We start from the raw sequence: 6,000 nt of genomic DNA on the forward strand, positions 1-6,000 counted from the left end.
CCACTGAGGCCCTCACTTGCCCCGGAAATGCAGAAATAAAAAAATTTTTTTTTTGCACCCAGAGCCAAAGTGCCATATTTAGGCTTTTTTCGGGGGGAAAGTCGACTTTCGCCAAAATCGAATTTTTCCGCCGGGTGAACGCTGATTCTGTATTTTCTGGCCCGCCTAATGCCACTGAGGCCCTCACTTGCCCCGGAAATGCAGAAATAAAAAAATTTTTTTTTTGCACCCAGAGCCAAAGTGCCATATTTAGGCTTTTTTCGGGGGGAAAGTCGACTTTCGCCAAAATCGAATTTTTCCGCCGGGTGAACGCTGATTCTGTATTTTCTGGCCCGCCTAATGCCACTGAGGCCCTCACTTGCCCCGGAAATGCAGAAATAAAAAAATTTTTTTTTTGCACCCAGAGCCAAAGTGCCATATTTAGGCTTTTTTCGGGGGGAAAGTCGACTTTCGCCAAAATCGAATTTTTCCGCCGGGTGAACGCTGATTCTGTATTTTCTGGCCCGCCTAATGCCACTGAGGCCCTCACTTGCCCCGGAAATGCAGAAATAAAAAAATTTTTTTTTTGCACCCAGAGCCAAAGTGCCATATTTAGGCTTTTTTCGGGGGGAAAGTCGACTTTCGCCAAAATCGAATTTTTCCGCCGGGTGAACGCTGATTCTGTATTTTCTGGCCCGCCTAATGCCACTGAGGCCCTCACTTGCCCCGGAAATGCAGAAATAAAAAAATTTTTTTTTTGCACCCAGAGCCAAAGTGCCATATTTAGGCTTTTTTCGGGGGGAAAGTCGACTTTCGCCAAAATCGAATTTTTCCGCCGGGTGAACGCTGATTCTGTATTTTCTGGCCCGCCTAATGCCACTGAGGCCCTCACTTGCCCCGGAAATGCAGAAATAAAAAAATTTTTTTTTTGCACCCAGAGCCAAAGTGCCATATTTAGGCTTTTTTCGGGGGGAAAGTCGACTTTCGCCAAAATCGAATTTTTCCGCCGGGTGAACGCTGATTCTGTATTTTCTGGCCCGCCTAATGCCACTGAGGCCCTCACTTGCCCCGGAAATGCAGAAATAAAAAAATTTTTTTTTTGCACCCAGAGCCAAAGTGCCATATTTAGGCTTTTTTCGGGGGGAAAGTCGACTTTCGCCAAAATCGAATTTTTCCGCCGGGTGAACGCTGATTCTGTATTTTCTGGCCCGCCTAATGCCACTGAGGCCCTCACTTGCCCCGGAAATGCAGAAATAAAAAAATTTTTTTTTTGCACCCAGAGCCAAAGTGCCATATTTAGGCTTTTTTCGGGGGGAAAGTCGACTTTCGCCAAAATCGAATTTTTCCGCCGGGTGAACGCTGATTCTGTATTTTCTGGCCCGCCTAATGCCACTGAGGCCCTCACTTGCCCCGGAAATGCAGAAATAAAAAAATTTTTTTTTTGCACCCAGAGCCAAAGTGCCATATTTAGGCTTTTTTCGGGGGGAAAGTCGACTTTCGCCAAAATCGAATTTTTCCGCCGGGTGAACGCTGATTCTGTATTTTCTGGCCCGCCTAATGCCACTGAGGCCCTCACTTGCCCCGGAAATGCAGAAATAAAAAAATTTTTTTTTTGCACCCAGAGCCAAAGTGCCATATTTAGGCTTTTTTCGGGGGGAAAGTCGACTTTCGCCAAAATCGAATTTTTCCGCCGGGTGAACGCTGATTCTGTATTTTCTGGCCCGCCTAATGCCACTGAGGCCCTCACTTGCCCCGGAAATGCAGAAATAAAAAAATTTTTTTTTTGCACCCAGAGCCAAAGTGCCATATTTAGGCTTTTTTCGGGGGGAAAGTCGACTTTCGCCAAAATCGAATTTTTCCGCCGGGTGAACGCTGATTCTGTATTTTCTGGCCCGCCTAATGCCACTGAGGCCCTCACTTGCCCCGGAAATGCAGAAATAAAAAAATTTTTTTTTTGCACCCAGAGCCAAAGTGCCATATTTAGGCTTTTTTCGGGGGGAAAGTCGACTTTCGCCAAAATCGAATTTTTCCGCCGGGTGAACGCTGATTCTGTATTTTCTGGCCCGCCTAATGCCACTGAGGCCCTCACTTGCCCCGGAAATGCAGAAATAAAAAAATTTTTTTTTTGCACCCAGAGCCAAAGTGCCATATTTAGGCTTTTTTCGGGGGGAAAGTCGACTTTCGCCAAAATCGAATTTTTCCGCCGGGTGAACGCTGATTCTGTATTTTCTGGCCCGCCTAATGCCACTGAGGCCCTCACTTGCCCCGGAAATGCAGAAATAAAAAAATTTTTTTTTTGCACCCAGAGCCAAAGTGCCATATTTAGGCTTTTTTCGGGGGGAAAGTCGACTTTCGCCAAAATCGAATTTTTCCGCCGGGTGAACGCTGATTCTGTATTTTCTGGCCCGCCTAATGCCACTGAGACCCTCACTTGCCCCGGAAATGCAGAAATGAAAAAAAATTTTTTTTGCACCCAGACTCAAAGTGCCATATTTAGGCTTTTTCGGGGGGAAAATCGACTTTCGCCAAAATCGAATTTTTCCGCCGAGTGAACGTCGTTTCCATGCCATTATGCCATTCGATTCCTGAGGAAATTTGGGTTCCCTATAGGCAGATGGACGGCTCAGAATTGCGTTTTTCCACTTCCTACACCCTATACAAGATAAATTAAATTATTTTTTTTTGCGATTTCGTTTTTCGCGATTATCGCGATTATAACTTTGAGAGACAGAGCCTTAAAACCATATAAAACCATAATTCCTTTCGATTCCTGAGGAAATTTTAGCTACCTATAGGTAGATGCAAGGCTCAAAGAATTGCGTTTTTCCTCTTTCTACAGCCTATAAAATATGAATTAAATTAATTTTTTTTGGCCATTTCGTTGTTCCAATTGAAAACCATAGTTGAAGACCAGAGTTTGTAGAGAGCGGGTCGAGAAATGGCGTGCTAGGACCTCTAAAGATGGTGTTGGACCAGGGGAGACTCCTAGAACCCACTCGAAAATGTTGTCACAATTGCGCTTTTCAATTGAAAACAGATATCATCTTTAGAGACATTTGTCATGTTTAGAGGCTCTAGCACGTCATTTCTCGACCCGCTCTTTCATTTGAGCTCAAACGAAAGAGCGGGTCGAGAAATGGCGTGCTAGGACCTCTAAAGATGGTGTTGGACCAGGGGAGACTCCTAGAACCCACTCGAAAATGTTGTCACAATTGCGCTTTTCAATTGAAAACAGATATCATCTTTAGAGACATTTGTCATGTTTAGAGGCTCTAGCACGTCATTTCTCGACCCGCTCTTTCATTTGAGCTCAAACGAAAGAGCGGGTCGAGAAATGGCGTGCTAGGACCTCTAAAGATGGTGTTGGACCAGGGGAGACTCCTAGAACCCACTCGAAAATGTTGTCACAATTGCGCTTTTCAATTGAAAACAGATATCATCTTTAGAGACATTTGTCATGTTTAGAGGCTCTAGCACGTCATTTCTCGACCCGCTCTTTCATTTGAGCTCAAACGAAAGAGCGGGTCGAGAAATGGCGTGCTAGGACCTCTAAAGATGGTGTTGGACCAGGGGAGACTCCTAGAACCCACTCGAAAATGTTGTCACAATTGCGCTTTTCAATTGAAAACAGATATCATCTTTAGAGACATTTGTCATGTTTAGAGGCTCTAGCACGTCATTTCTCGACCCGCTCTTTCATTTGAGCTCAAACGAAAGAGCGGGTCGAGAAATGGCGTGCTAGGACCTCTAAAGATGGTGTTGGACCAGGGGAGACTCCTAGAACCCACTCGAAAATGTTGTCACAATTGCGCTTTTCAATTGAAAACAGATATCATCTTTAGAGACATTTGTCATGTTTAGAGGCTCTAGCACGTCATTTCTCGACCCGCTCTTTCATTTGAGCTCAAACGAAAGAGCGGGTCGAGAAATGGCGTGCTAGGACCTCTAAAGATGGTGTTGGACCAGGGGAGACTCCTAGAACCCACTCGAAAATGTTGTCACAATTGCGCTTTTCAATTGAAAACAGATATCATCTTTAGAGACATTTGTCATGTTTAGAGGCTCTAGCACGTCATTTCTCGACCCGCTCTTTCATTTGAGCTCAAACGAAAGAGCGGGTCGAGAAATGGCGTGCTAGGACCTCTAAAGATGGTGTTGGACCAGGGGAGACTCCTAGAACCCACTCGAAAATGTTGTCACAATTGCGCTTTTCAATTGAAAACAGATATCATCTTTAGAGACATTTGTCATGTTTAGAGGCTCTAGCACGTCATTTCTCGACCCGCTCTTTCATTTGAGCTCAAACGAAAGAGCGGGTCGAGAAATGGCGTGCTAGGACCTCTAAAGATGGTGTTGGACCAGGGGAGACTCCTAGAACCCACTCGAAAATGTTGTCACAATTGCGCTTTTCAATTGAAAACAGATATCATCTTTAGAGACATTTGTCATGTTTAGAGGCTCTAGCACGTCATTTCTCGACCCGCTCTTTCATTTGAGCTCAAACGAAAGAGCGGGTCGAGAAATGGCGTGCTAGGACCTCTAAAGATGGTGTTGGACCAGGGGAGACTCCTAGAACCCACTCGAAAATGTTGTCACAATTGCGCTTTTCAATTGAAAACAGATATCATCTTTAGAGACATTTGTCATGTTTAGAGGCTCTAGCACGTCATTTCTCGACCCGCTCTTTCATTTGAGCTCAAACGAAAGAGCGGGTCGAGAAATGGCGTGCTAGGACCTCTAAAGATGGTGTTGGACCAGGGGAGACTCCTAGAACCCACTCGAAAATGTTGTCACAATTGCGCTTTTCAATTGAAAACAGATATCATCTTTAGAGACATTTGTCATGTTTAGAGGCTCTAGCACGTCATTTCTCGACCCGCTCTTTCATTTGAGCTCAAACGAAAGAGCGGGTCGAGAAATGGCGTGCTAGGACCTCTAAAGATGGTGTTGGACCAGGGGAGACTCCTAGAACCCACTCGAAAATGTTGTCACAATTGCGCTTTTCAATTGAAAACAGATATCATCTTTAGAGACATTTGTCATGTTTAGAGGCTCTAGCACGTCATTTCTCGACCCGCTCTTTCATTTGAGCTCAAACGAAAGAGCGGGTCGAGAAATGGCGTGCTAGGACCTCTAAAGATGGTGTTGGACCAGGGGAGACTCCTAGAACCCACTCGAAAATGTTGTCACAATTGCGCTTTTCAATTGAAAACAGATATCATCTTTAGAGACATTTGTCATGTTTAGAGGCTCTAGCACGTCATTTCTCGACCCGCTCTTTCGTTTGAGCCCAAAAATACATTCATATCTTGTCTGACATCGCTGCTACAAACTCTGGTCATCAACTCTGGTTTTCAGTTGATGATTTTTTCCTAACTCGCAATAATCTTCAAATAATTTGCTACCGATTGGTGATAAAATTTTTTGCAAATAATGAAATAAGGAGGATAACGCCTTTTTTTTTTCAGGGGTGATTTTTCAAAAATTTATTTAAAAAAAAAACTAACTAGCAAATGTTTTTTATTAGCTCGCAATATACTTCAAAACGACTTCAATGAGGAAAAAAATAAAAATTTGGAATATCTATACATGAGGGGCTAATTGATCGTATCTCTTTTACCGATTTTTTTTCTTCGGGATTTTTTTGGGTATTTTGTATAGTGGGCCACACGGCGCCATCCTTAATTCATATCGACTGCGAATAAAACGAATGCAATTTCTACTCTACCTACACTGTTTGACCGACTGCCAGGACTGTGCTCAGATGTAGTCGTTTTAGGACCGCTAATTACCGATGGCGGCGCTCGTTTTCACCAATATGGACGATTTTAGGCTTCCCATATACACGCTAACGCCCAAATTTGGTTGCATACTGTCTGTGTGCAGCCCAATATCGGCCATTCATAGGTGGCGTTTTGATATTTAGCGTTTCCATTACAGTTGTTCCCTCACATTTTTCTCAAATTTGTGGACAGCCGTGTATGCGTACAGTCGCAGAAGTACGAATTGCCCCCCCCCCCC

This window comes from Diachasma alloeum, unplaced genomic scaffold, assembly GCF_001412515.2.
Source record: "Diachasma alloeum isolate Michigan unplaced genomic scaffold, Dall2.0 Dall_scaffold_00203, whole genome shotgun sequence".
In the NCBI taxonomy this organism is placed as follows: domain Eukaryota; kingdom Metazoa; phylum Arthropoda; class Insecta; order Hymenoptera; family Braconidae; genus Diachasma; species Diachasma alloeum.